This window comes from Dipodomys merriami, unplaced genomic scaffold (genome assembly GCF_024711535.1).
Source record: "Dipodomys merriami isolate MVZ:Mamm:240054 unplaced genomic scaffold, mDipMer1.0.p SCAF_65, whole genome shotgun sequence".
NCBI classification, from domain to species: Eukaryota; Metazoa; Chordata; class Mammalia; order Rodentia; family Heteromyidae; genus Dipodomys; species Dipodomys merriami.
The window spans coordinates 501,148-522,220 of NW_027206235.1; the positions used below are offsets into that span (position 1 = coordinate 501,148).

General features: G+C 39.9%; 1 long non-coding RNA gene across 1 annotated transcript in view; it reads right to left on the bottom strand.

Moving 5' to 3' along the window:
* Nucleotides 1–5,347: 5,347 nt before the first annotated feature.
* The window catches only part of LOC138815544 (uncharacterized), a 95,996-nt gene continuing 80,270 nt past the window's right edge, over nucleotides 5,348–21,073 (bottom strand). The window contains exons 4-6 of the long non-coding RNA XR_011368358.1: nucleotides 6,624–6,830; nucleotides 6,094–6,200; nucleotides 5,348–5,369 (exon numbers count right to left, since the gene is read on the bottom strand). This is a non-coding gene — a long non-coding RNA (uncharacterized lncRNA). The remainder of the gene's footprint in view (nucleotides 5,370–6,093; nucleotides 6,201–6,623; nucleotides 6,831–21,073) is intronic.

A 21,073-nucleotide genomic window follows, 5' to 3' on the forward strand; every position in this document is an offset into this window, starting at 1 on the left:
ATGTGTTTCTTTGTTTTGGCTATTCTAGGTCTTTTGTTGTTCCATATGAAATTTTGGACTGTTTTCTGTATTTCAGTGATGTACGTCATTGGGATTTTAATAGGAATTGCATTGAATTTGTATATTAGTTTTGGAAGTATTACCATCTTTACTATATTAAGTTGGCCTATCCAGGAGCATGGGAGGTCTTTCCATTTCCTAGTGTCTTCTGCAATTTCTTTCTTTAACAGTTTATAGTTCTCAATACATAGTTCTTTTACATCTTTGGTTAGGTTAATTCCTAAATATTTTATTTTTCGGGAGGTTATTGTGAATGGGGTTGCTCCCTTTATTTCCCTCTCTTCCTGTACATTATCAGTGTATAGGAAGGCAACTGATTTTTGTGGGTTTATTTTGTATCCTGCTATTTTGACGAAGAGAGTTATGATTTCTAAGAGATTCGGGAAGGACTTTTAGGGATCGTGGAGGTATAGTATCATGTCGTATGCAAAAAGGGATAGTTTAACTTATTCTTTCCCTATGCGGATCCCTTTAATGTCTTTTTCTTGCCTTATTGTCCGGGCTAAGGGTTCTAGGACTATATTGAAGAGGAGTGGAGACAGTGGGCATCCTTGCCTTGTTCCTGATTTTATGAGAATTGGTTGTAGCTTTTCCCCATTAAGTATAATATTGGCTATTGGTCTGTCATAAATGGCTTTTATTGTTTTTAGAAATGTTCCTTCTATTCCTATTTTCTCCAGAGCTTTTAGCATGAATGAATGTTGAATTTTGTCAAAGGCCTTTTCTGCATCTGTAGCAATAATCATGTGATTCTTGACCTTGGCTCTGTTGATATGTTGGATTACATTTATTGACTTACGTATGTTAAACCATCCCTGTGTCTCTGGGATGAAGCCTACCTGGTCATAGTGAATTATGTTTTTTATGTGTTTCTGGATTCTGTTACCTAGAATCTTGTTAAGGATCTTTGCATCTGTGTTCATTAAGGAGATTGGCCTGTAATTCTCCTTTTTGGTTGGGTCTTTGCCTGGTTTGGGAATGAGTGTGATATTGGCTTCATAGAATGAGTTTGGGATAGCTCCCTCCTTCTCTGTTTCTCTGAAGAGCTTGAGGAGTATGGGTATTAGTTCTTGTTTAAAGGTCTTATAGAATTCTGCTGTGAATCCATCTGGTCCTGGGCTTTTTTTTGTTGGAAGACTTTTGATAGCTTCCTGTATCTCATTGTAGGATATTGGCTTATTTAATTGGTTAACTTCTTCTTTGCTCAGTTTGGGCAACTTGTATTTCTCTAAAAATGCATCCATTTCTGCCCGATTTTCTTCCTTTAGAGAGTATAGCTTTTGAAAGTAGTCTGTTAGAATTGTTTGGATATCTTGGGTACGTGTGGTGATGTTTCCCGTGGCATCCCTAATCCTATTAATATGGGTTTCCTCTCTTCTTTTTTTAATTAATCTAGACAATGGGCAATCAATTTAGTAAATTTTTTAAAGAATCACCTTTTTGTGTGGTTTATTTTGGTTATGGTTTTCTGATTTTCTAATTGGTTAATCTCTGCTTTTAATTTGGTTATCTGGCTTCGTCTAGTAGCTTTAGGTCCCATTTTTTCTTGTTTTTCTAGCTGTTTTAATTGCAACATGAGATTATTTACTTGGTCTGTCTCCATTCTCTTGATGTGGGCACTGAGGGCAATAAATTTGCCCCTCAGGACTGCTTTTGCTGTGTCCCTCAAGTTTCTTTGTGAGGTGTTTTCATTTTCATTGAGTTGTAGGAAATACTTTATTTCTTCTCTGATCTCTTCTGTTATCCAGGCATTGTTAAGGAGTGTGCTGTTCAATTTCCATGTATTAGAGAAATTTCTGTGGTATGCTTTGTTATTGAGACCTAGCTTGATTCCATTGTGGTCAAATAGGATACAGGGGATTATGTCGATCCCTTTGTATTTACTTAAGTTCCTTGCATGAACTATGATATGGTCTATTTTGGAGAAAGTTCCGTGAGCTGCTGAGAAGAATGTGTACTGTGTTGTTTTAGGGTGAAATACTCGGTAGATGTCAGTTAATTCCGCTTGAAGTATGGCCTCTCTTAATTCGGTAGGTTCTTTGCCAATCCTCTGGTTGGTAGACCTGTCCTTTGGTGAGAGTGGTGTGTTAAAGTCTCCTAGTATTATCGTATTGGGATCTATTTTATTCTGTAAGTTTGAGAGCATTTGTTTAACATCTCTGGGTGCACCAATATTTGTGGCATATAAGTTGATGATGGTTATATCCTCCTCTTGGATTGTTCCCTTTATTAATATGTAGTGTCCGTCCTTGTCTTTCTGTACTGATTTTAATGAAAAGTTTATTTTGTCAGATATCAGGATAGCTACACCTGCTTTCTTACTGGGGGCGTTTGATTGGTAGATCCTTTTCCACCCCTTCACTCTGTGTTTGTTTGTATGTTTGGCTGAGAGGTGGGTCTCCTGAAGGCAACAGATGGATGGTTCTTGTTTTCTGATCCAGTCCTCAGTTCGTTTTCTTTTAATTGGCGAATTCAGCCCATTTATATTAAGAGAAAGTATAGAGAGATGCATTGTTGTCCCTGCCATTCCGTTTTCCTAAGTTTTTCTTCTTTCCTTTCCTCCTGTGCTTGCTCAGTTAGACTTTGAGTAACGCCTGTTTGGGGCAGGCCCCAGTTCCTGGCTGCTTTCTTCAGGTTGTGTCCCCCCTCTTAGAATTCTTTGTAATGCTGGCTTAATGTTTATGTATTCATTTAGTTTTTCTTTGCTATTAAAAGTTTTCAGTTCTCCATCGAATGTGAATGCTAGCTTTGCCGGGTATATTAGTCTGGGTTGGCAGTTATTGGCTCTCAGGGCTCGTATGGTGCTTTCCCAGGTTTTTCTTGCATTCATTGTTTGTGTGGAGAGATCTGCAGTGATTCTACTTTTTTTTCCCATTGTAGTACAGGTCCTTCTTCATTTCTGCTGCATGAAGGATTGTTTCCTTATTATTCAGATCTATCATTTTTACTAGAATGTGTCTAGAAGTGTTTCTCCTGGTGTCTTGCTTGTTGGGTGTTCGATAAGCTTTTTTGATGTAGTTAAGATGGTCGTTTTTGAGGTGGGGAAAATTTTCATTGATTATATTGTTAAATAGGTGTTGCATTCCCTTGTTCTGGAATTCCTCACCTTCGTCCACTCCGATTATGCGAAGGTTAAATTTTTTAGCATTATCTGCTGGCTCTTGAATTTCCCTTTGGTTTAATTTGAGTGATTTTTCCATATCTGTCACTTTTTGGTCCAGTTGGTGTATTCTGTCTTCTGTATCTGACACTCTACCTTCCCTTTCATTCACTCTGTTGATCGTGGCTTATATTGTGGTTTGCATGGAGGAAATGGATCCCTTTATGGATTCAATGTTGGTTCTCAGAGTACTGATCTCCCCTCTCAATGAGGTATGCATTACCTCTAATTTGGGGTTTATCTCACTTCTTACTGAGGTTTGTGCAGCTTCTTTTTTTGCATGCATCTCTTGTTTGATACCCTGTATCTCTTTTGATAGATCATCCTTGTGCTCTTTCAATTTCTGATCAATTTCTCGCTTTATTTTTTAAGTCATTGCCTCCAGCAACCCTTGGATGTAGCTTTTGTCTTCCATTCCTGCTTTGCTCCCACTGGGGCTCTCCCCTCCGTGGCTGCTGGCTTTTGAGGTGAGCTTGCTGTCCTACATGGTGGTAAACCTTGTGATTTTTCTCTGTGATTTTCGCATGGGGGTTCAGGAGACTGCTCTTCAATTTTGTTTTGGTGTGTCTGTCTTTGCTTGGTTGCTGATTCTATATTGGTAGAGAGAGTCTGTGCCTGATCTGGGTTCTGTTGGGAGCCTATTTCCAGCTGCTATTCTGACCTACTTAGGATTCTCAGCTCTCTGCTGTAGATTGCTGGCAGTTCCCGCCTTTGGAAGGGTTGAGCAGTCTAGACCGCTTGTGTTTGCTCCTACGGGTGCTCTTTTGAAGAACAGATGCTCTGGATGCACTCTCCCAAATACTGGAGTCTGCTATGGACTCCTGATGCGTTTTTGTTTGTTTGTTTTGGGCTGGTTGTGGGCTTGAACTCTAGGTTTGGGTGCTGTCCCTCAGCTCTTCAGCTCAAGGCTGGCACCCTACCATTTGAGCCACAGCACCACTTCTGACCCTTTTTGCTTTTGTGATGCTGAGGAATCAGATCCAGAGCCTCATACTCCAAGACTATCACTCTATTTCTGAGCCACCTTAACAGTCTGAGCTCCTGCTTACTATCAGGTGCTGGCAGCCTGTGTTGCCCAATTCCCAGTCTAGTGTATATGGGTGGAGTTTTGGTGGTGTTTGTGCTTCTCTTGTCCTGGGCCTCCAGGTCTTTTGTTGTCACAGGCGTGCTTCCCGGGGAGTGTTGTTTCCTGGTTTTCTCCCCTCTGTTGAGGCGTATGCTCAGCTTTTTACTTCAGTTGGGAGGAGTTGGTCGTGTTGTTCAGGCGCTGGATCCCCGGGCCTGGTTCCGGCCCCAGCCTGGAGCGCGGCCAGTAAAGGTTGGGGGAGGGGTCTTCGCTTTTTTCTGTTCTGAAATTCTTCTTTTCCTCTCTTTCTTTTTTGTTATTTTCCACCTCTGGTTTTTCTCTGAGTGTTCATCTTTTTGTTGTTTTCTGTCTCTTGGGGAGATTAAGCGTTGGAACTCGAACTCTCTTTTTGGTTGGAGAGAGCTGTGGCGTTTCCCTACTGCCCGTCGCCATCTTGGTCCCCCCTTATACATAAGCTTTAAAATGTTGCTTCCCCCCTGTTTTTCCTTTTTTGTTTTTCTTTTTCATGGTCATGGGCCTGGGCACTGTCCCTAAGCTCTTAAGATCAAGGCTAGCACTTTACCACTTGAGCCACAGGGCCACTTCAGTTTTTCTGGCTGTTAATTGGAGGTAAGAGTGTCACAGATTTCCTGCTAAGGCTAGCTTTGAACTACCATACTCAGATCTTAGCTCCTGAGTAGCTAGGATTACAGACATCAGCTACTGGCTCCCAGCTAAAATGTTACTTATTTTAAGTTCTGTGATTTAGTTGAGGGAGTAGCATGAGTGTGTAGAAAGGTAACTTACAAATAATCTCCAAATAATTTCAGAGTTTCATTTTCATAATACTTATTGCAATGATTAATAACAGAAGCTCACAAAGTAACAGAATGATCCTTCATTTTCCCCTTCCTATAGGTATTATTGGAAGAAAATGAGTGAGATCCAAGTCTAAGACAATATGTACTTGAAATTATAAAAAATTATTTTGATGACACATAAACAACCAGATTACACAACATCATTTTCATTTTTTAAAGAAAGGAATGTCATACAGGTATATTTATTGGCAGGTTTTTTCATCTGAAAAACAAAGAAAAAAGTATCATAAAAAAGCTGATGGGAATCAGCAGCTATGTAAGTGTAATTGGAGAGTTTAAGACATGAATTTATTCAGGTAAAATAATTATTTGGGAAAGGTATCTGTTCACTGAGTTTATTCATCATTAATTTTATTCATGTATCACTTAATATATAAACACATACATGTGTGTGTGTGTGTGTGTGTGTGTGTGTGTGTGTGTGTGTGTGTGTGTATCAGCAGTATCCGTCCAGTGAACTGTTTGGTTAGGTAATTTCATGTTAAGTTCATCAAAAAGATGGACTTCCATAAACTTTAACAACCCTGCAACACCACTGCACTTGCAAACTTAAGGGTTCACCATTGTAAGCCAGACCTGTGTTTTACCAAAGCATATACAAAGCGTATATAGTGTGTTATTTTTTCATTTAGGCTTGACACAAAATGTGTTTGTCCCTAGAAATAAATGATGGTATTATAACTACAATAATTTATTGTAAATCTTTACATTGAACACATGTTCAACATGAGTTGTTCGTTCTTTCTTTTTCATATTTTAATTTTAGGAAGTTGTTTTGAGTTTTGATGTTGTGTTTGCCAGACAGGTACTCCACCACTGGAGTCACTACACCAATCCTTTTTGTTTAAGTTACTTTACTCATAGATTAGCAATTTTTGCACCTAGCCTAAAAAGCAGGGATCATAATTGCATTCCAATATCCCTACCTAGTAGGTGGATATGGGTGATACTTTCCTTCCTAGAATGTCTCAGAAGTGTGATCTTCTCAAATTCTACCACTTTAGTTAATAGTGTGTGATCCAGTTCTGCCTATCTGTAGAAGACAGAAATAAATGATTACCGGTAATTTGAGTTAATCATTGGCTAATATAGGTGATTTGATATTAAAATGTAGGGTAAGTTTAAAAGTATAATCACAGTAGTCATATTTTGCTAAGTAAATTTTGTTTCACATTAAAAACACATCTTAACCAGAATTAATGACTTATTTTGCTGTCTGTCAACTGGTATGTCATTTGGGAAACCTCATGTCTTCCATGCATGATAAAGGACTTTGAATGATCTGATGTACTGGCTCACATCTATAATCATGGTTAGCAATCAGAAATAAATAGATCACAATTTGAACATAGCCTAACCAAAAATTTAGGAAGTCCCAGCCTCAACAAACTAGTGAATCATGTTGAATCATGCCATTAATCTCAGTATCACAAGAGGCTAGGTTTCTGCCCAGTACCTGAGTCACTTAGGTAACTGGTTCACTTCGAGGCAGTCACCTCTTCTGATGCAGAAACTGGGCTAAGATTTAGCCAAAAGGAGGGAGGAGTCTGCCCCACCTTCCCAGAGTGGACCTCACAGAATGCAGTGAAAACATGCTTGCTTTCCTCCTCCAAATAGCTTGAGATGGCATGCTGCTGAGTGTACATTATTTGATTCCAGTGATCTGTGGTAGAGATGTAAGGAAACATTAAACTAAATTTCATATTTGCCCATTGAGCTACTCTTCCCAGCTTGTGAGTTCAATTCAGCAAGTGTTCATTATTTGAGAGTTGAGAATACTGGGGTAGGGGAGAGAGGGAGGTTTAGTGAAGGAGAGGAGAGATTGGTAGAGAGAGGGAGAGAGGAGAGATGGGGAGAGAAAAGAAAGGAAGGAAGGAATGAACAAACGAACAAAGGAACAAAGAAGGAAGGAAAGAAAGAAAGAAGGAAGGAAGGAAGGAAGGAAGGAAGGAAGAAAGGAAGGAAGGAAGGAAGAAATGATTGAGAATGAATGGTTTGGAGTCAGGAATTACATGGCAGAGGTACTACTTGTATTTGGTATTAGGTCTGCCCCAGGCCATGCAGACCCTATGCAGACACCTCCCCACTTCTTTGCTAAGTTTCCACCCTTTATGTGTTACCTAGTTATCTGGGACTCCTGAAGGCAGCCACCTCACCCCTCCCCCCCATTAAGTCACAACCTGGTCAGCTACTGGTCACACTTTCCATCTGACCAGAGGAGAGTCCCAGGCCCCGAGGTCACATCCAGATCCAATGTGGTCAGACTTTTCCCCAACCTGGGCATACCTCATCTGGTCTTTGGCTTAGATACGACTTGGCCCTAGGTTGGGTCACCAACACCCCCCCCCCCTTTTCTACATGCCTCTCCACCATGTATGGCATGGGCAGCAGTTCAGTAAATAAACTACTTTAGGGGCTGGGAAAGTGGCTCAGTGGTAGAGCACTTGCCTTGCATGCATGGGGCCCTGGGTTCGATTCCTCAGCACCAAATAAGCAAAAAGAAAAAAGCTGGAAGTGGCACTGTGGCTCAAGTGGTAGAGCTAACCTTGAGCTGAAGAGCTGAGGGACAGCGCCCAGGCCCAGAGTTCAGGCCCCACAACTGGACCAAAAATAAATCAATACATAAAAATAAACTAATTTACCTGACTGAATACCATGTGTTGTTTTCTTCATTGGCTACCTAATGAAACTTACCTAATTAATATACCTTACACTTCACAGTTTCTAGTTATGAATCCAAGGATATTTTTCTGACACATTTGAGTTCAGTATCTACAAAACATATGTACTAACTCATCATTTACCAGTATAAATCTGCCTGAAATCTTTTTTTTTTCAATTTTTTAAATTGTGAAAATAACGTACAGAGAAGTTACAATTACATGAGCAAGATAATGAGTACATTTCTTATGAAACATTGTTGCCTCCTCCTTTGTTTCCCCTTCCCATCCCTTCCCATCTCCCACCTCCCACGCCAAAATTGTAAAGTTCGTTTTTTGACATAATGTGTTGTACATCTCATTGTTGCAATGAGTCCACCTGTATCCTTATATGAAGAATTTGTATTTTCCCTTTCCCTCTACAAAGTGTACCAACATCTGAATCTTTAATAGCAGCATAATTAACCTTAAAGTTTATTTTGTTTGGTTTGCTTTCTTTTCTTTTTTTGCTTAAAGTAATCAAAGATTTGCTGGGCCAATCTGAAAAGATCTCTGCCTTCATACTTTCTAATCACCCTGGGCTATGTGATACCTGCTCAGATGATGGGATTTGAAATTCTGGAAAGCAGATGCACATCATAAGGCCCTATGGCTTTGGAATTTCCCACATTCTTTTTTAAATGTAATTGTTACTCAGGTGTGTACAGTGAGTTTACCATTTCACAAAACATGTAATGTGTACATTTTTCTTGTAGGCAATGCTATCCTTTCCTTAGCTTTCTCCCAGTTTCTGTTTTTTTGTTGTTGTTGTTTTTGATTGTTTTTGTTTTTGTGCCTGACTTGCAGCTTGAACTCAGAATTGGGTGCTGCCCTTGAGGTTTTGTAATCAAGGCTACTCTACCTCTGGAGCCCCGGTTCCCTTTATGGATTTTTGATTGTTAATTGGAGAGAAGGGTCTTACAGATTTTCTCACTGGAGCTGGCTTTGAACTGTGATCATCAGCCTCCTGAGTAGCTCGGATTATAGGCCTGAATTCCCAGTGTCCAGCTACTGAAGTGTTGGTTGCATGCTTCCCTGGTTGTGTTACAATTTTCCTCGACTCTTGCACTAATACTGAATATTGCCTGGCTCAAATCTGAACTGGTGGAAATGCTTGTATTTTGAGGAAGGCAGGAATAGGAAACTATAGGCTATAGGGACATATACGCTAATCAAATAATTTGGAACATGGCATAAAGACAAGTAAGTTTACTGCCAGTTGACTTTGTCCTGTCTTTACTGTTAATTCTGCATGGCCTGTGAATGAAGTCAGACATACCCAAATGGCCACTGGCAGAAAGAAGTTCACTCGTCCTGTTCTAAAAACAAAACAAAAAACAACCAAAAAGTACTACGTATGAGTGTAGCAATGTCCTCCAATTAGAGACCAGTCTGCCCTAGTTTATGAAAAAAATGTCTTTTGTTCAAGTGCTGCTACTTTTTCTAACTACAAATATAATTAAATCTGCAGTAGTCTGTAGAATTGTATACCACAGCTTTCATTTTAGTTCACAAGAAATTCAGACATTAGATGCTGGCAAAATTGATTAACTACTTGTAGAAAACTAAAGCTAGATCCTTATATATCACCCTGCACCAGAATCAATTCCAAATGGATCAAAGACGTCAGAGTCAAAGCAAACACTCTGAAAACATTACAGGATGGAATAGGAGAAACTCTAGGTCTCCTTGGCACAGGCCAAAATTTTCTTAATAGAGACCTGGAAACACAACAAATCAAAGAAAGGTTGGACAATTGGGATTGCATGAAATTGGAGAGCTTCTGCATGGCAAAGGATTTAGCTAGTAAGATCAATAGAAAGCCCACGGGTTGGGAGATCTTCACTAGCCATACAACAAACAAGGGTCTCATATCTAAAATATACCTGGAACTCAAAAAATTAAATCCCCCAACAACAGATCCTCAAAGAAACAACTGCCTCATAAATAAGTGGGCTAAAGACTTAAAGAGAAACTTCTCTGAAGAGGAAAGAAGCATGGCCAATAGACACATGAAGAAATGCTCAACCTCCCTAGCCAAAAAAGAAATGCAAATTCAAACAACATTGAGACACCACCTCACCCCAGTTAGAATGGCAAAAATCAAGAACTCTAAATAACAACAGATGCTGGAGGGAATGTGGAGAGAAGGGAACCTTACTGCATTGTTGGTGGGAGTGTAAACTTGTTCAACCACTTTGGAAAGTAGTATGGAGGTTCCTCAAAAGACTCCACATAGAGCTCCCCTATGACCCAGCAATCCCACTTTTGGGCATTTACCCAAATGTTTACAAACAAGATCACACTAAAGCTACCAGTACGACAATTTATTGCAGCATTATTTACCATGGTTAAGATATGGAACCAACCCAGATGCCCCTCAATAGATGAATGGATCAAGAAAGTGTGGTATATATACACAATGGAATTCTTTGCCTCCATCAGAAAGAATGACATTGCCCCATTTGTTAGGAAATGGAAAGACTTAGAAAAAAATTATATTAAGTGAAGTAAGCCAGGCCCAAAGAAATATAGGTCCCATGTTTTCCCTTTTTTGCAGTAACTAGTATATGTTTGAGTCAAGCAGAAAAGGTCAGATAATTTGATGTTAGGGAAATGAACCCTAAGATATGTATTCAAATGTTTTTTTTCTTTCATGCGATTTTTTCTAACACATTTATTTATAAGATTATTTCTTTGTTGCTTTGCATGTCCCTCCCCCACGGCTTTACCCCTGCTTTCACTGTATTTGATGTTGGTAAAATTTGTATAGGGGAAGGGCAAAAACAAATCGTTTAAATAGGGATACAGGTGGACCCATTGCAACAATGATATATACAAGTTGTTATGTCGAAAATGAACTTTATAACTTTGGTTGGGGGGAGGATTAGGTGGGAGGATTGAGGGAGGATGGGAAGGGATGGTAAGGGGAAACAGAGGAGGCTACAATGCTTGATACGAAATGTTCTCATTATCTTGCCCATGTAGTTGTAACCCCTCTGTACTGTATTTTCACAATAAAAAAATTCAGACATTAAAATGCTTTTTTTTGTCAGTTGTGGGGCTTGAACTCAGGACCTGGACACTGTCTCTGAGATTCTGAGCTCAAGTTAGTTAGCACTCTATCAATTGAGCCACAAAGCCACATTTGCTTTTTCAGTAATTAATTGGAGATTAGAGTCTTATGGGGACTTTTCTTCCTGGGCTGTCTTTAAACTGTGATCCTCATATCTCAGAATCATGAGTAGCTGGGATTACAGGCATGAGACACTGGCTCCTGGCTTCAAATAGTCATTTTTAAAATGATGAACTGCTTGGTGCCTCTGGCTCACATATATAATCCTAGCTATAGGTAGGATTACAGGTATAAGAAACAAGAACTACGTGTGTTGTTTATGATGGTTTGTATTAGCATGTTTTAATACTGTTTGTTTCTTATACTACATTGCTCTTATTTTTATTTTCACCTAGGTGGGGGTTATAGGTGCTGCCAGTGTTGAACCTTCTTTGGTTGAGATGGAGCCATATGGAAGTTCTTGCCTAGTATGGCATGAAATTGAAGTCCTCCTGCTCTCAGCTCCCCATGGACATGAGATGATAGATGTATTCCATTACGCATAGCTAGGTTTTGGGAGCATTGAAGGTAAAACTACACTGGTCTGAAACTGATGTCCCAAATAGCTAGCTTTACAGGCAAAACCTTGTATTCCGTTTCACTTTGAAGAATTGTAGGTACATACTTAGAGAGTACAATGATAGCACACTACATGTTTAATATATTAAATAGTCAATATAATTAGCAGGTTTATCTCCTAAAACATTGAAGCTAATGAATTTGGTAACCTGACTCTGCTAGTTATTTTGGAATATACCATAAACATGAATAAACTGATAATGTGCAGTAGAAGATTGGAAGTTGATAGAGATCGAGACAAATTAGACTATATTTAGTAAATATATATTTATCTATTGCTGCTCTGAAGAACATTATCATATATTCACGATGACAATACCACCACATATCCATCATGACAATAATTTTCCTGCAGTGTAGAATGTTCCATTTCATAATCTGCCATCGTTTATCTTTTTTACATTCTCCTAATAAGTATGAATGTTTTCCAGTTTATTATAATGTTTTGAAATTATTATATGATGGATTAAAAAATTTGGAGAGTCTACTGAAATTATCTCATTTTGTCTGGTTTTGTGATGCTAAATCATTAAGAACACAGATTCCTGAAAGTTATGCTAGCAGACTATATCACTAAATTGTATTCTAAGTATATCTTATTATTGTATTTTGATATAGGTTTTTACTGTTGCTGTTTTATGATATAGAATGTTATGAAGCTGGACTGAAACTTGCAACCCCACTGCCGCCAGTAACAGTTTTATCACCAGGTTCTGGAGGCTCATAATTAGAACTCTAGCTAATCAGGAGGTTGAGACCTGAGATTTAGTTCAGACAGCCTGAGCAGGAAATTTTATGAGTCTCTCCTCTCCAGTTCACTACAGAAAACTTGCAGTGGAACTGTGGCACAATTGTTAGAGCACTACACTCAAGGGAATGATGCTCAGGAATGTCATATAGCCCTTGAGTTCAAGTCCTAAAACACACATATGCACAAACACACATTCACATACATTCACACACCCTCCAACACACATGTACACACACAGATTCGCAGGCAATGTTATATCTTAAATTCTTATCCGGAGATTAGACAACAGCCCACTTATTTGTGAAAGTTTTTCCTGATTATTTTGAATGAGGAGGATAGTTCGTGGGACACAGATGACAAGACTTTAGTGAGGAATACTTTATAAACGACTAGCTTATAAAAAGGACAGGAAAATAGCTTTTATCTTTAAATCTTACATTCCTTCAACTATTGTATTTTGAATTATGAGAAGACAATGCAGCACCTCTTCCCTTCTCCCCCTCACCTCTGTCATAAGATATGAGAAAATTATCAAGAATAGTCTTTTATCTTACAAGAATGAACACCCATAAAAATGTCTGACTATAGGTGTAAGGTTTGTTTTTCAATACTTGTACGATTTTCCACATGACAGCACACACGGGCTTCAAGAGCAAACAGAAGATTAGGAAATAAAAACCTAACAATGTCCTAAGAAGTAGATGTCAAAAATACATCCAAGAATCAAATGGCAGGCTGAGAAGGCCCTGAGAGGCAAAATGATTTGTGAAGGATGAAAGGAATAGTGACAAATAAGGCATGGGTCTGACCTAGGAAGGGTTCCTTGTGGCTGAGATCATGCTGGCTTGTAGGCCTAGCTGAGGATGTTTGGATTTGATCATGTCCACATGTGTACAGAGTGATGTTGGAGGGGAGATTTCAGCCTCCAGGTTGTCTTTGGAATGTTCTTATGTGAGCAAGCAACTCTGATCATTGGGCTCTGAGAGATGACACTGCCTCCCTTACAATGGAATAGAATATGGAACTCTGAGAGACAGGCAACTGTAACCGACAGTCAGCTCAAGCCAGCTCACGTGGCCTGTAGCTCGGGAACAAGAAAGATGTTCCTGTGTTGTTTTCAAAGTTCAAGAGACTCAGGTCTCAGGCATGAGTGGTATGAGTGCTGCACTCGATGATACAGACATTGGATCAGTGCCAAACCATGAATCCAATGTCTCAGGCCTTTTTATAAAATAAACCAAGGGAATCACAAGGCAACTCAGGCCAGGTGTAAGTATGACAGGAAACCTATTTAATCTCATCCTAGCCTACAGTACAACCTTCTTCTTGTGTGCTTTTATATGTGTATACTGAGAAAAATTTACTATGCACTTTTCAATCCACTCTGTTACTCACTTTGAAGTGTACTCCATTTTCCATGTTTCAAAGATCCACTCTTTTTACCACCTCAGTGTGACAATGAGTCAGCCCAAAACCTGAATGTGCCTTATAATATATGCAGCTTGGATTCAGGCTTGTTGTAAATGTTGGCAATGGACCTGTTCCCTGCCTACCAGAAAGGTGATTTCTTCTGTGTTGGAAACTTCCTCCACCACTATAGAGAATTGGGAACAATGGAGCAGTTGCTGGATATTCTGTTTAAAAAATGAGTGTTCTTCTTTCAAACCCAGGGCTGATGATACCCCCCCCCCCCGGCAGATTATTGGAATACTTGATACTTCTCTGAAACTGTTTCACTGAGGTCTTATCACAGGAAATTGGCTTGAGACAAAGAAGTGCACTCCAAGTTAATTCTTTAGGACTGGGCTGCCAGAATATTTCATTTGCCTCAGGAGCTAGTGGAGCCTTAGCAGTTTGCTTGCTGAGAGACTAGGATTAAAGAAATGAGTCAGCCCCACCCAAAGTCCACCCTCACCTAGGAAATCACTATCTTGTAGGCCTTTGAGGGAATATAGAAAGAAGCAAGGATGCAACTTGAATTTGGGGCCTGAGTGCTGTCCCATTCCTAGCACTCTACCATTTGAGCCCCAGTTCCAGGTCTGGCCTTGGACTGGTTACTTGAAGATAAGTGTCTTTAGAATTTTACAAACTAGACTGGGTTCAAACTGTGATCCTCAGATCTCACCCTCCTGATTAGTAGGATTAGAGGCATGAGCCATTGTGCACTTATTTGGACAGATGCATATAAACATCCTCACAGAATTTCCTTGAAATTGTATAGACATACCTCCACTTTTTGTCTGTCATGTTTACATTGCCATTTGGGACTTAGCCAGTCCCATGTGTGTCCTGTTAGTTCAGAAAAGGAGAAGCATAGAGTTAGCATCCTCCTCCCCTTCCATTGGTATAGATCCTTCTACTGTAACTGGGAGGAAGATGAAAAAGATGAAGAAGTAAGTGGATGTTGGCACAAAGATAAGTTCAGTCCTTGAAAATTGGGTATCTTTGAGGTTTCTGAATCAAAGTCAACTTTCTTCTTTGCACACCAGTTGTGATTTTTTTTTCTTTTTTTTAGTTTTTTTTTTTTTTTTAATTTTTTTTATTGTAGAGATACTATACAGAGGGTTACAGTTACATGAGTGAGGTAATGAGTACACTTCCACTTCCTCTTGAACATTGTTACCCCCCTCCATTGTTTTCCCCCTACCATCCCCTCCCTCCCTCCCTTCCCCAAGGTTCTTTTTTTTTTTTTTTTTGATCGTGATTAAGTGATTACTTAATTTCCGGAAATTCACAGTATTGTGGAATAATGATGCTCATTTAAAGTCACAAGTTCATTCTAACTTTCCTGGAGCAAATTGTCTATCACAGTCTGTAATATATAACGGTGCTCATATGTTATATACCATATATGTGATCAGCAGCATGGGGATATTTAGTAGTGGTTCAACCAGATGAGTGGGAGTTCTTTGTTTCTTAAGTCCTGTTAGTTTTGTCATATCACCTAACATTTTGGATTCATCATCCACTTATCAGGGAGACCATGTACTGTTTGTCTCTTCGTTCTTGGCTTACCTCGCTCAACATGATTCCTTCTAGCTCCATCCATTTCCCTGCAAATGCCATTATTTTGTCATTTCTAATGGCTGCATAATATTCCATTGTGTATAGATACCACAATTTTTGGATCCATTCATCTGTGGTGGGGCATCTAGGTTGTTTCCATATCCTAGCTATTGCGAACAGTGCTGCAATAAACATGGAGGTGCACGTGTCCTTGTATATTGGTTCCTGTTGTTCAGGGTAGATGCCTAGAAGTGGTATGACTGGGTCGTAAGGGAGGTCAATCTTTAGCTTTCTAAGGACCCTCCAGACTGCTTTCCAAAGTGGTTGTATGAGTGTACATTCCCACCAGCAGTGTAATAGCGTTCCTCGTTCTCCACATCCCCTCCAGCATTTGTCGTTGGCTGATTTGTGGATGTGGGACATTCTGACTGGGGTAAGGTGGTATCTCAGGGTTGTCTTTATTTGCATTTCCTTCACCACCAGGGATGATGAACATTTCCTCATGTGTTTCTTTGCCATTTTTATTTCTTCATTTGAGAAGTCCCTCTTTAGTTCCCTTGCCCATTTAGTAATTGGTGTGTTGGGTTTGGGAGGGATTAGTTTCTTGAGTTCCCTGTATATACAGGATGTTAACCCCTTGTCTGATATATTGCTGGTAAATATTTTTTCCCAATTAGTTGGTTGTCTTTCTAGCTTGGTTGCGATAGCTTTATCTGTGCAGAAGCTTTTTATTTTAAGGTAGTCCCATTTGTCGAGTCTCTCGCCAATTTGTTGTGACCCTGGGACTCTGTTCAGGAAGTTCCTTCCTGTGCCTATTAGTTCAAGTGTCTCTCCTACTCTGTCCTGCAGTAGTTTCAGAGATTCAGGTTTAATGTTAAGGTATTTAATCCATTTTGAGTTGATGTTGGTGCATGGTGATAGGCTGGGGTCCACTTTTAGTTTTCTGCATGTGGCTGCCCAGTTTTCCCAGCACCAGCGGTTGAAGAGGCTGTGTTTCTTCCATTGTATGTCTTTGGCTCCTTTGTCGAATATCAGCTGGCTGTAGGCCTGTGGATTTATTTCTGGATCTTCTATTCTGTTCCATTGGTCTTCGGGTCTGTTTTTGTGCCAGTACCATGCTGTCTTTGTTATTATAGCTCTGTAGTAGAGTTTGAAGTTCGGCATGGATAGCCCTCCCATATTGTCTTTATCCCCTAGAATTGTTTTGGCTATTCTAGGTCTTTTGTTGTTCCATATGAATTTTTGGACTGTTTTCTGTATTTCAGTGATGTACGTCATTGGGATTTTAATAGGAATTGCGTTGAATTTGTATATTAGTTTTGGAAGTATTACCATCTTTACTATATTAAGTCGGCCTATCCAGGAGCATGGGAGGTCTTTCCATTTCCTAGTGTCTTCTGCAATTTCTTTCTTTAACTTTTTATAGTTCTCATTAAATAGTTCTTTTACATCTTTGGTTAGGTTAATTCCTAAATATTTTATTTTTCGGGAGGTTATTGTGAATGGGGTTGCTCCCTTTATTTCCCTCTCTTCCTGTACATTATCAGTGTATAGGAAGGCAACTGATTTTTGTGGGTTTATTTTGTATCCTGCTATTTTGCCAAAGTGATTTATGATTTCTAAGAGTTTGGGGATGGAGTTTTTGGGATCGTGGAGGTATAGTATCATGTCGTCTGCAAAAAGGGATAGTTTAACTTCTTCTTTTCCTATGAGGATCCCTTTAATATCTTTTTCTTGCCTTATTGCCCTGGCTAAGGGTTCTAGGACTATATTGAAGAGGAGTGGAGACAGTGGGCATCCTTGCCTTGTTCCTGATTTTAGGAGAATTGGTTGTAGCTTTTCCCCATTAAGTATAATATTGGCTATTGGTCTGTCATAAATGGCTTTTATTGTTTTTAGAAATGTTCCTTCTATTCCTATTTTCTCCAGAGCTTTTAGCATGAATGAATGTTGAATTTTGTCAAAGGCCTTTTCTGCATCTGTAGCGATAATCATGTGATTCTTGACCTTGGCTCTGTTGATATGTTGGATTACATTTATTGACTTACGTATGTTAAACCATCCCTGTGTCTCTGGGATGAAGCCTACCTGGTCATAGTGAATTATTTTTTTTATGTGTTTCTGGATTCTGTTAGCTAGAATCTTGTTAAGGATCTTTGCATCTGTGTTCATCAAGGAGATTGGCCTGTAATTCTCCTTTTTGGTTGGGTCTTTGCCTGGTTTGGGGATGAGTGTGATATTGGCTTCGTAGAATGAGTTTGGGATAGCTCCTTCCTTCTCTGTTTCTCTGAAGAGCTTGAGGAGTATGGGTATTAGTTCTTGTTTAAAGGTCTTATAGAATTCTGCTGTGAATCCATCTGGTCCTGGGCTTTTTTTTGTTGGAAGACTTTTGATAGCTTCCTGTATCTCATTATAGGATATTGGCTTATTTAATTGGTTAACTTCTTCTTTGCTCAGTTTGGGCAACTTGTATTTCTCTAAAAATGCATCCATTTCTGCCCGATTTTCTTCCTTTAGAGAGTATAGCTTTTGAAAGTAGTCTGTTAGAATTGTTTGGATATCTTGGGTACGTGTGGTGATGTTTCCTGTGGCATCCCTAATCCTATTAATATGGGTTTCCTCTCTTCTTTTTTTAATTAATCTAGCCAATGGGCCATCAATTTTGTTTATTTTTTCAAAGAACCAGCTTTTTGTTTGGTTTATTTTGGTTATGGTTTTCTGATTTTCTAATTGGTTAATCTCTGCTTTTAATTTGGTTATCTGGCTTCTTCTAGTAGCTTTAGGTTCCATTTTTTCCTGTTTTTCTAGCTGTTTTAATTGCAACATGAGGTTATTTACTTGGTCTGTCTCCATTCTCTTGATGTGGGCACTGAGGGCAATAAATTTGCCCCTCAGGACTGCTTTTGCTGTGTCCCACAAGTTTCTTTGTGAGGTGTTTTCATTTTCATTGAGTTGTAGGAAGTGCTTTATTTCTTCTCTGATCTCTTCTGTTATCCAGGCATTGTTAAGGAGTGTGCTGTTCAATTTCCATGTATTGGAGAAATTTCTGCGGTATGCTTTGTTATTGAGAGCTAGCTTGATTCCACTGTGGTCAGATAGGATACAGGGGATTATGTCGATCCCTTTGTATTTGCTTAAGTTCCTTGCATGAACTATGATATGGTCTATTTTGGAGAAAGTTCCGTGAGCTGCTGAGAAGAATGTGTACTGTGTTGTTTTAGGGTGAAATACTCGGTAGATGTCAGTTAATTCCGCTTGAAGTATGGCCTCTCTTAATTCGGTAGCTTCTTTGCCAATCCTCTGGTTGGTAGACTTGTCCTTTGGTGAGAGTGGTGTGTTAAAGTCTCCTAGTATTATCGTATTGGGATCTATTTTATTCTGTAAGTTTGAGAGCATTTGTTTGACATATCTGGGTGCACCAATATTTGGGGCATATAAGTTGATGATGGTTATATCCTCCTCTTGGATTGTTCCCTTTATTAATATGTAGTGTCCGTCCTTGTCTTTCTGTATTGATTTTAATGAAAAGTTTATTTTGTCAGATATCAGGATAGCTACACCTGCTTTCTTACTGGGGGCGTTTGATTGGTAGATCCTTTTCCACCCCTTCACTCTGAGTTTGTTTGTATGTTTGGCTGAGAGGTGGGTCTCCTGAAGGCAACAGATGGATGGGTCTTGTTTTCTTATCCAGTCCTCAGTTCGTTTTCTTTGAATTGGCGAATTCAGCCCATTTATATTAAGAGAAAGTATAGAGAGATGCATTGTTGTCCCTGCCATTCCGTTTTCCTAAGTTTTTCTTTTTTCCTTTCCTCCTGTGCTTGCTCAGTTAGACTTTGAGTAATGCCTGTTTGGGGCAGGCCCCAGTTCCTGGCTGCTTTCTTCAGGTTGTGTCCCCCCTCTTAGAATTCTTTGTAATGCTGGCTTAATGTTTATGTATTCATTTAGTTTTTCTTTGCTATTAAAAGTTTTCAGTTCTCCATCAAATGTGAATGCTAGCTTTGCCGGGTAGATCAGTCTGGGTTGGCAGTTATTGGCTCTCAGGGCTCGTATGGTGCTTTCCCAGGCTTTTCTTGCATTCATTGTTTGTGTGGAGAGATCTGCAGTAATTCTTATTTTTTTCCCATTGTAGTATAGCTCCTTCTTCATTTTTGCTGCATGCAGGATTGTTTCCTTATTATTCAGATCTATCATTTTTACTAGAATGTGTCTAGAAGTGTTTCTCCTGGGGTCTTGCTTGTTGGGTGTTCGATAAGCTTTTGTGATGTAGTTAAGATGGTCGTTTTTGAGGTGGGGAAAATTTTCATTGATTATCTTGTTAAATAGGTGTTGCATTCCCTTGCTCTGGAATTCCTCACCTTCGTCCACTCCAATTATGCGAAGGTTAAATTTTTTAGCATTATCTGCTTGCTCTTGAATATCCCTTTGGTTTAATTTGAGTAATTTTTCCATATCTGTCACTTTTTGGTCCAGTTGGTGTATTCTGTCTTCTGTATCTGACACTCGACCTTCCATTTCATTCACTCTGTTGACAGTGGCTTCTATTGTGGTTTGCATGGAGGAAATGGATCCCTTTATGGATTCAATGTTGGTTCTCAGAGTACTGATCTCACCTCTCAATGAGGTATGCATTACCTCTAATTTGGCGTTTATCTCACTTCTTATTGAGGTTTGTGCAGCTTCTATTTTTGCATGCATCTCTTGTTTGATACCCTGTATCTCTTTGGATAGTTCATCCTTGTGCTCTTTCAATTTCTGATAAATTTCTCGCTTTATTTCTTGAGTCATTGCCTCCAGCAACCCTTGGAAGTAGCCTTTGTCTTCCATTCCTGCTTTGCTCCCACTGGGGCTCTCCCCTGTGTGGCTGCTGGCTTTTGGGGTGAGCTTGCTGTCCTGGGTGGTAGTAAACCTTGTGATTTTTCTCTGTGATTTTCGCATGGAGGTTCAGGAGACTGCTCTTCAATTTTGTTTTGGTGTGTCTGTCTTTGCTTGGTTGCTGATTCTGTATTGGTAGAGAGAGTCTGTGCTTGATCTGGGTTCTGTTGGGAGCCTATTTCCAGCTGCTATTCTGACTTACTTAGGATTCTCAGCTCTCTGCTGTAGATTGCTGACAGTTCCCGCCTTTGGAAGGGTTGAGCAGCCTAGACTGCTTGTGTTTGCTCCTACGGGTGCTCTTGTGAAGAACAGATGCTCTGGATGCACTCTCCCAAATGCTGGAGTCTGCTATGGGCTCCTGATGTGTTTTTGTTTATTTGTTTTGGGCTGGTTGTGGGCTTGAACTCTAGGTTTGGGTGCTGTCCCTCAGCTTTTCAGCTCAAGGCTGGCACCCTACCGTTTGAGCCACAGCACCACTTCTGACCCTTTTTGCTTTTGTGATGCTGAGGAATCAGATGCAGGGCCTCATACATCCAAGACTATCACTCTATTGCTGAGCCGCCTTAACAGTCTGAGCTCCTGCTTACTATCAGGTGCTGGCAGCCTGTGTTGCCCAATTCCCAGTCTAGGGTATATGGGTGGAGTTTTGGTGGGGTTTGGGCTTCTCTTGTCCTGGGCCTCCAGGTCTTTTGTTGTCACAGGCGTGCTTCCCGGGGGAGTGTTGTTTCCTGGTTTTCTCCCCTCTGTTGAGGCGTATGCTCAGCTTTTTACTTCAATTGGGAGGAGTTGGTTGTGTTGTTCAGGTGCCGGATCCCCGGGCCTGGAGCGCGCTTGTTAGGCCTGTGCTGATGTGTATACCCCCTAGGTTATACAGCCTGGGGGAC